Below are 8,794 nucleotides of genomic sequence, written 5' to 3' on the forward strand. Positions count from 1 at the left end.
GAGTGGTAATTGGTGAGTGGTGAGTGGGGTTAAAAGGAGTTCTAGTTAGTTGACTAGCTCATGGTAGAAGTTAAAATTGATTAGTCATACATGACATAATCAACAGTGGAATCCCATGCTAGTTCCTATTGGTATATACCCATAGTAAGTACGTTTTGAAGCTGTGTATAATACGGGTAAGAATACGACTAGAATTCTTGATGAATGAAAAGAATGGGAAAGTAACTGTAACCATTTTCGTTAAGTATGAGTGTTTTGATATATGTCTTGAAGTCTTCCAAAAGTATTTTAATACATCTAAATATACTACATGTATATACATTTTAACTGAGTCGTTAAGTCATCGTTAGTCGTTACATGTAAGTGTTGTTTTGAAACCTTTAAGTTAACGATCTCAATTAATGTTGTTAACCCATTGTTTATTATATCTAATGAGATGTTAAATTATTATATTATCATGATATTATGATATATTAATATATCTTAATATGATATATATACATTTAAATGTCGTTACAACGATAATCGTTACATATATGTCTCGTTTCGAAATCCTTAAGTTAGTAGTCTTGTTTATATGTATATAACTCATTGTTAATATACTTATGGAGATACTTACTTATCATAATCTCATTTTAACCATATGTATATCCATATATATATCGTCATGTCGTTTTTACAAGTTTTAACGTTCGTGAATCGCCGGTCAACTTGGGTGGTCAATTGTCTATATGAAACATATTTCAATTAATCAAGTCTTAACAAGTTTGATTGCTTAACATGTTGGAAACAATTAATCATGTAAATATCAATCTCAATTAATATATATAAACATGGAAAAGTTCGGGTCACTACAGTACCTACCCGTTAAATAAATTTCGTCCCGAAATTTTAAGCTGTTGAAGGTGTTGACGAATCTTCTGGGAATAGATGCGGGTATTTCTTCTTCATCTGATCTTCACGCTCCTAGGTGAACTCAGGTCCTCTACGAGCATTCCATCGAACCTTAACAATTGGTATCTTGTTTTGCTTAAGTCTTTTAACCTCACGATCCATTATTTCGACGGGTTCTTCGATGAATTGAAGTTTTTCGTTGATTTGGATTTCATCTAACGGAATAGTGAGATCTTCTTTAGCAAAACATTTCTTCAAATTCGAGACGTGGAAAGTGTTATGTACAGCCGCGAGTTGTTGAGGTAACTCAAGTCGGTAAGCTACTGGTCCGACACGATCAATAATCTTGAATGGTCCAATATACCTTGGATTTAATTTCCCTCATTTACCAAATCGAACAACGCCTTTCCAAGGTGCAACTTTAAGCATGACCATCTCTCCAATTTCAAATTCTATATCTTTTCTTTTAATGTCAGCGTAGCTCTTTTGTCGACTTTGGGCGGTTTTCAACCGTTGTTGAATTTGGATGATCTTCTCGGTAGTTTCTTGTATAATCTCCGGACCCGTAATTTGTCTATCCCCCACTTCACTCCAACAAATCGTAGACCTGCACTTTCTACCATAAAGTGCTTCAAACGGCGCCATCTCAATGCTTGAATGGTAGCTGTTGTTGTAGGAAAATTCTGCTAACGGTAGATGTCGATCCCAACTGTTTCCGAAATCAATAACACATGCTCGTAGCATGTCTTCAAGCGTTTGTATCGTCCTTTCGCTCTGCCCATCAGTTTGTGGATGATAGGCAGTACTCATGTCTAGACGAGTTCCTAATGCTTGCTGTAATGTCTGCCAGAATCTTGAAATAAATCTACCATCCCTATCAGAGATAATAGGGATTGGTATTCCATGTCTGGAGACGACTTCCTTCAAATACAGTCGTGCTAACTTCTCCATCTTGTCATCTTCTCTTATTGGTAGGAAGTGTGCTGATTTGGTGAGACGATCAACTATTACCCAAATAGTATCAAAACCACTTGCAGTCCTTGGCAATTTAGTGATAAAATCCATGGTAATGTTTTCCCATTTCCATTCCGGGATTTCGGGTTGTTGAAGTAGACCTGATGGTTTCTGATGCTCAGCTTTGACCTTAGAACACGTCAAACATTCTCCTACATATCTAGCAACATCGGCTTTCATACCCGGCCACCAAAAATGTTTCTTGAGATCCTTGTACATCTTCCCCGTTCCAGAATGTATTGAGTATCTGGTTTTATGAGCTTCTCTAAGTACCATTTCTCTCATATCTCCAAATTTTGGTACCCAAATCCTTTCAGCCCTTTACCGGGTTCCGTCTTCCCGAATATTAAGATGCTTCTCCGATCCCTTGGGTATTTCAACCTTTAAATTTCCCTCTTTTAAAACTCCTTGTTGCGCCTCCTTTATTTGAGTAGTAAGGTTATTATGAATCATTATATTCATAGATTTTACTCGAATGGGTTCTCTGTCCTTCCTGCTCAAGGCATCGGCTACCACATTTGCCTTCCCCGGGTGGTAACGAATCTCAAAGTCGTAATCATTCAACAATTCAATCCACCTACGCTGCCTCATATTCAGTTGTTTCTGATTAAATATGTGTTGAAGACTTTTGTGGTCGGTATATATAATACTTTTGACCCCATATAAGTAGTGCCTCCAAGTCTTTAATGCAAAAACAACCGCGCCTAATTCCAAATCATGCGTTGTATAATTTTGCTCGTGAATCTTCAATTGTCTAGACGCATAAGCAATCACCTTCGTTCGTTGCATTAATACACAACCGAGACCTTGCTTTGATGCGTCACAATAAATCACAAAATCATCATTCCCTTCAGGAAATGACAATATAGGTGCCGTAGTTAGCTTTTTCTTCAATAACTGAAACGCTTTCTCTTGTTCATCCTTCCATTCAAATTTCTTCCCTTTATGCGTCAATGCAGTCAAGGGTTTTGCTATTCTGGAAAAGTCTTGGATGAACCTTCTGTAGTAACCAGCTAGTCCTAAAAACTGGCGTATGTGTTTCGGAGTTTTCGGGGTTTCCCACTTTTCAACAGTTTCTATCTTTGCCGGATCCACCTTAATACCTTTTTTGTTCACTATGTGATCGAGGAATTGAACTTCTTCCAACCAAAATGCACACTTTGAAAATTTAGCGTACAATTCTTCCTTCCTCAATACTTCTAACACCTTTCTCAAATGTTCACCGTGTTCTTGGTCATTCTTTGAGTAAATAAGTATGTCATCAATGAAAACAATGACAAACTTGTCAAGGTATGGTCCACACACTCGGTTCATAAGGTCCATGAACACAGCTGGTGCATTAGTTAAACCAAATGGCATGACCATAAACTCGTAATGACCGTAACGTGTTATGAAAGCAGTCTTTGGAATATCATCTTCTTTCACCCGCATTTGATGATACCCGGAACGTAAGTCAATCTTTGAATAAACAGACGAGCCTTGTAGTTGATCAAATAAGTCGTCGATTCTCGGTAGTGGGTAGCGGTTCTTGATGGTAAGTTTATTCAACTCTCAGTAGTCGATACACAACCTGAATGTACCATCTTTCTTCTTGACAAACAAAACAGGAGCTCCCCACGGTGATGTGCTTGGTCGAATGAAACCATGCTCTAAAAGTTCTTGTAATTGGCTTTGCAGTTCTTTCATCTCGCTGGGTGCGAGTCTGTAAGGAGCACGAGCTATTGGTGCAGCTCCTGGTACAAGATCTATTTGAAATTCAATGGATCGATGTGGGGGTAATCCCGGTAATTCTTTTAGAAATACATCGGGAAATTCTTTTGCGACGGGAACATCATTGATGCTCTTTTCTTCAGTTTGTACTTTCTCGACGTGTGCTAGAACAGCATAGCAACCTTTTCTTATTAGTTTTTGTGCCTTCAAATTACTAATAAGATGTAGCTTCGTGTTGCCCTTTTCTCCGTACACCATTAAGGGTTTTCCTTTTTCTCGTATAATGCGAATTGCATTTTTGTAACAAACGATCTCTGCTTTCACTTCTTTCAACCAGTCCATACCGATTATCACATCAAAACTCCCTAACTCTACTGGTATCAAGTCAATCTTAAATGTTTCGCTAACCAGTTTAATTTCTCGATTCTGACATATATTACCTGCTGAAATTAATTTACCATTTGCTAATTCGAGTAAAAATTTACTATCCAAAGGCGTCAATGGACAACTTAATTTAGCACAAAAATCTCTACTCATATAGCTTCTATCCGCACCCGAATCAAATAAAACGAAAGCAGATTTATTGTTAATAAGAAACGTACCCGTAACAAGCTCCGGGTCTTCCTGTGCTTCTGCCGCATTAATATTGAAAACTCTTCCGCGGCCTTGTCCATTCGTGTTCTCCTGGTTCGGGCAATTTCTAATAATGTGGCCCGGTTTTCCACATTTATAATAAACTACATTGGCATAACTTGCTCCGACACTACTTGCTCCGCCATTACTCGTTCCGACACCATTTGTTCCTTTCGTTTTATTAACCCTTGGTCCGTAGACCTCACACTTCGCCGCGCTATGACCGTTTCTTTTACACTTGTTGCAAAATTTGGTGCAGAACCCCGAGTGATACTTTTCACACCTTTGGCATAGCTACTTCTGATTGTTGTTGTTGTTGCGGTTATTATTATTGTTGGGATGATTGTTGCAGTTGCTGTTGTTGTTGTTGTTGTTGTTGTTGGGCCGTTTGTTGTAGTTGCGATTGTTGGGATAATTGTTGCGATTATTGTTGTAATTGCTGTTGTTGTTGTATTGGTGATTCTTATCACCATTTTCCTCCCACTTTCTTTTGACTTGCTTCACATTGGCCTCTTCAGCAGTCTGTTCTTTAATTCTTTCTTCAATCTGGGTCACTAGTTTGTGAGCCATTCTACATGCCTGTTGTATGGAGGCGGGCTCGTGTGAACTTATATCTTCTTGGATTCTTTCCGGTAATCCTTTCACAAACGCGTCGATCTTCTCTTCCTCATCTTCGAATGCTCCCGGACACAATAGGCACAATTCTGTGAATCGTCTTTCGTACGTGGTAATATCAAATCCTTGGGTTCGTAACCCTCTAAGTTCTGTCTTGAGCTTATTGACCTCAGTTCTGGGACGGTACTTCTCGTTCATCAAGTGCTTGAATGCTGACCACGGTAGTGCGTACGCATCGTCTTGTCCCACTTGCTCTAGATAGGTATTCCACCATGTTAACGCAGAACCTGTGAAGGTATGCGTAGCGTACTTTACTTTGTCCTCTTCAGTACACTTACTTATGGCAAACACCGATTCGACCTTCTCGGTCCACCGTTTCAATCCGATCGGTCCTTCGGTTCCATCAAATTCCAAAGGTTTGCAGGCAGTGAATTCTTTGTAGGTGCATCCTACACGATTTCCTGTACTGCTAGATCCAAGGTTATTGTTGGTATGTAGCGCAGCCTGTACTGCGGCTATGTTTGAAGCTAGAAAAGTACGGAATTCCTCTTCATTCATATTCACGTTGTGTCGAGTAGTCGGTGCCATTTCCTTCAAAATAGTCAAATGGAACAAGTTAATCATACAGAATATTAAGAGTAGTTAATAGTATTTCGTAGCATAATATGAACTCATTTATAAAAGCTTTTTCTTCATATTAGCGTTTTATAAGTTTAAATTCGGGTAGTACCTACCCGTTAAGTTCATACTTAGTAGCTAATATACAATTCAACTACTACAATTCTATATGAAAAACTGATTATAATAATATTTCGCGTTCAAACTTTTATACAATATTTTACAAACTTACAATACCGCTTATTTTACATAAAGCATGAAATATAGCACACAATAACTTTGATACAAGATAGTTGTGAAGATAATTCTAGCTAGTACACAAGTCGTTCAGCAAAGGCAATAAAGACACTTAATTCATACGTCCAGAAACAAGTCATGCATTCTGGTTTTACTAGGACTACTTCCCATCCTTGGTCTTGTGGAACATAACTGTTATGGCCGTTGATAAGACAGCGTGTTGTAACGTCATCAAAGGGACGAGGGTTACGTAATGTCCAACAGTCCCGTAACAATCTAAAAACCTCATTTCTTACCCCAATTACCGACTCCGTCACTTGTGGGAACGTTTTGTTTAATAGTTGTAGGCCGATGTTCTTGTTCTCACTTTGGTGAGAAGCGAACATTACTAATCCGTAAGCATAACATGCTTCTTTATGTTGCATGTTAGAATCTTTTTCTAAATCACGAAGTCCAATATTCGGATATATTGAGTCAAAATAATTTCTTAACCCATTGCGTAAAATAGCATTTGGGTTCCCCGCAATATATGCGTTAAAGTAAACACATCGTAACTTATGGATTTCCCAATGTGATATCCCCCATCTTTCGAACGAAAGCCTTTTATAAACTCAGGCATTCTTGGAACGTTCTTCGAATGTCTTACAAACTGATCTCGCCTTAAATAGTTGTGCCGAAGAATTCTGACCGACTCTAGACAAGATTTCATCAATCATGTCTCCGGGTAGGTCTCTTAAAATATTGGGTTGTCTATCCATTTTGTGTTTTTATACTGTAAAATAGACAAGAGTTAGATTCATAAAAAAATACTTATTAATACAAGCAATTTTTACATATATCATAAAGCATAAGCACACTATATTACATATATTACACCACACGAATACAGCTATCTTATTCCGACTCGCTTGTTTCTTCTTCTTCTTCGGTTTTGGTTCGTTTTGCCAAGTTTCTAGGGATATATGATGTTCCCCTAATACGAGCCGTCGTTATCCACATTGGTTTAGAAAAACCTGGTGGTTTAGAGGTTCCCGGGTCATTGTTACAACTTAAGGACTTCGGGGGTTGACGATACATATAAAGTTCATCGGGGTTGGAATTAGATTTCTCTATTTTTATGCCCTTTCCCTTATTATTTTCTTTTGCCTTTTTAAATTTAGTTGGGGTAATTTCTATAACATCATCGGAATTCTCGTCGAAATCCGATTCATCGGAGAATTGGTAATCCTCCCAATATTTTGCTTCCTTGGCGGAAACACCATTGACCATAATTAACCTTGGTCGGTTGGTTGAGGATTTTCTTTTACTTAACCGTTTTATTATTTCCCCCACCGGTTCTATTTCTTCATCCGGTTCCGATTCTTCTTCCGGTTCCGATTCTTCTTCCGGTTCCGACTCTTCTTCCGGTTCCTCTTCGGGAACTTGTGAATCAGTCCACGAATCATTCCAATTTACATTTGACTCTTCATTATTATTAGGTGAGTCAATGGGACTTGTTCTAGAGGTAGACATCTATCACATAATATCAAACGCGTTAAGAGATTAATATATCACATAATATTCACATGTTAAAAATATATAGTTTCCAACAAAATTTGTTAAGCAATCATTTTTCAAGTAAACACGGTCGAAGTCCAGACTCACTAATGCATCCTAACAAACTCGATAAGACACACTAATGCAAAATTCTGGTTCTCTAAGACCAACACTCGGATACCAACTGAAATGTCCCGTTCTTATTGATTAAAAACGTTCCATATTAATGATGGAATTCAACACATAAACAAGTTACAAAACCCATTTTGTAAGTATATGTATTCGTGTGTATATGTATATAGCAAGCAGAAGCAATTTAAAGTTGCATGTGTATTTAAACCTTTTAAACATGAATTCCATTTATAGATCTAGTCTTGAAAATATACTAAAATGTAAATAGAGCTAGTTAGGGTTTATACCTTCTCCTAAAATGGAGGTTGAAGCAAGATGAAGATGAAGATGAAGAATAGCAAGTTTCTAACTTGAAACCTCAAGAGATAATACCCACAAACCTTAGTATCAACACCCTCTTCTTGGTTAGGATTTAAGACACTTAACAACTAGCAAAAATCAAGCAATGAACCCTTGTTCTTGCTCAAATATTTCGGCCTAAAGGAAGTAGGAAGGAGGAGATCTTTTGCTTGTTCAAAATTGCAAGAGTTAAAGTGTGTTTTGGAAGATGCAAGTAGTAATGACAATTAGGTAGAGTAATTACAAGTTTAAAGGCAAAGCATGGGGTGTTTTTGGGACTCCCAAAACCGTCCCACCTTTTCCCTTTTTTTTTTTTTTTTTTTTTTTTGTTGCTAAACCTTATAATACTTGTTAATTACTTGCATGCATCTTTCTTTTATAATTTTATAAACCTTTTTATAAAATTATACTTCATAAACCACTTATAAAATATAACACACATTTAAGTTTAATCAAACAATTAAACTTGTGTATATATAATTATCCAAATAATTATTTCTTGCAATTTATCTTTAAAAACCAATTTCTAAAGTTTAAGTGTCAAGTATTTATTTTAAAGATCCACTCAACTAAAATAAATACATAAAAGTGTTGACGGTTTGTTATTGGGTATGACCCGACTTGGATCACAACAAATTGGCCACATTAATTAATTATGTCTCTCGGGCATATGAAATACCTTCAATCTCCCACTTGCACGAGAAACATAAGGAATTAATGCAAGTGACGGATACCACCTAACGACCGTCCATCACCCCCAATGTGTTATGACTTAGTGCCATTCAATAACATCATCCCTTTCGAGTTCCCATCTCGAATATGATTTAGGTGAATCTTTCAATATCTCCTTTTGTCCTAGATGTCATGTTAAATCCAAGAGACATAGAATGATCACTCTCTTATCGATTTAACTTTGTCAGGCCTTAGACATCCGACTCTCAACGAATAAGAGGGACAAATTCCATCTTGACTACATACGTCCTAGACACTACACTTCGTACCATACCTGAAGCGTCCCTTATGTACTACCATATCTCAGAATAGCGAAGGAAAGAATCAAGGCACA

Source organism: Rutidosis leptorrhynchoides, chromosome 4 (genome assembly GCF_046630445.1).
Source record: "Rutidosis leptorrhynchoides isolate AG116_Rl617_1_P2 chromosome 4, CSIRO_AGI_Rlap_v1, whole genome shotgun sequence".
Lineage (NCBI taxonomy): Eukaryota > Viridiplantae > Streptophyta > Magnoliopsida > Asterales > Asteraceae > Rutidosis > Rutidosis leptorrhynchoides.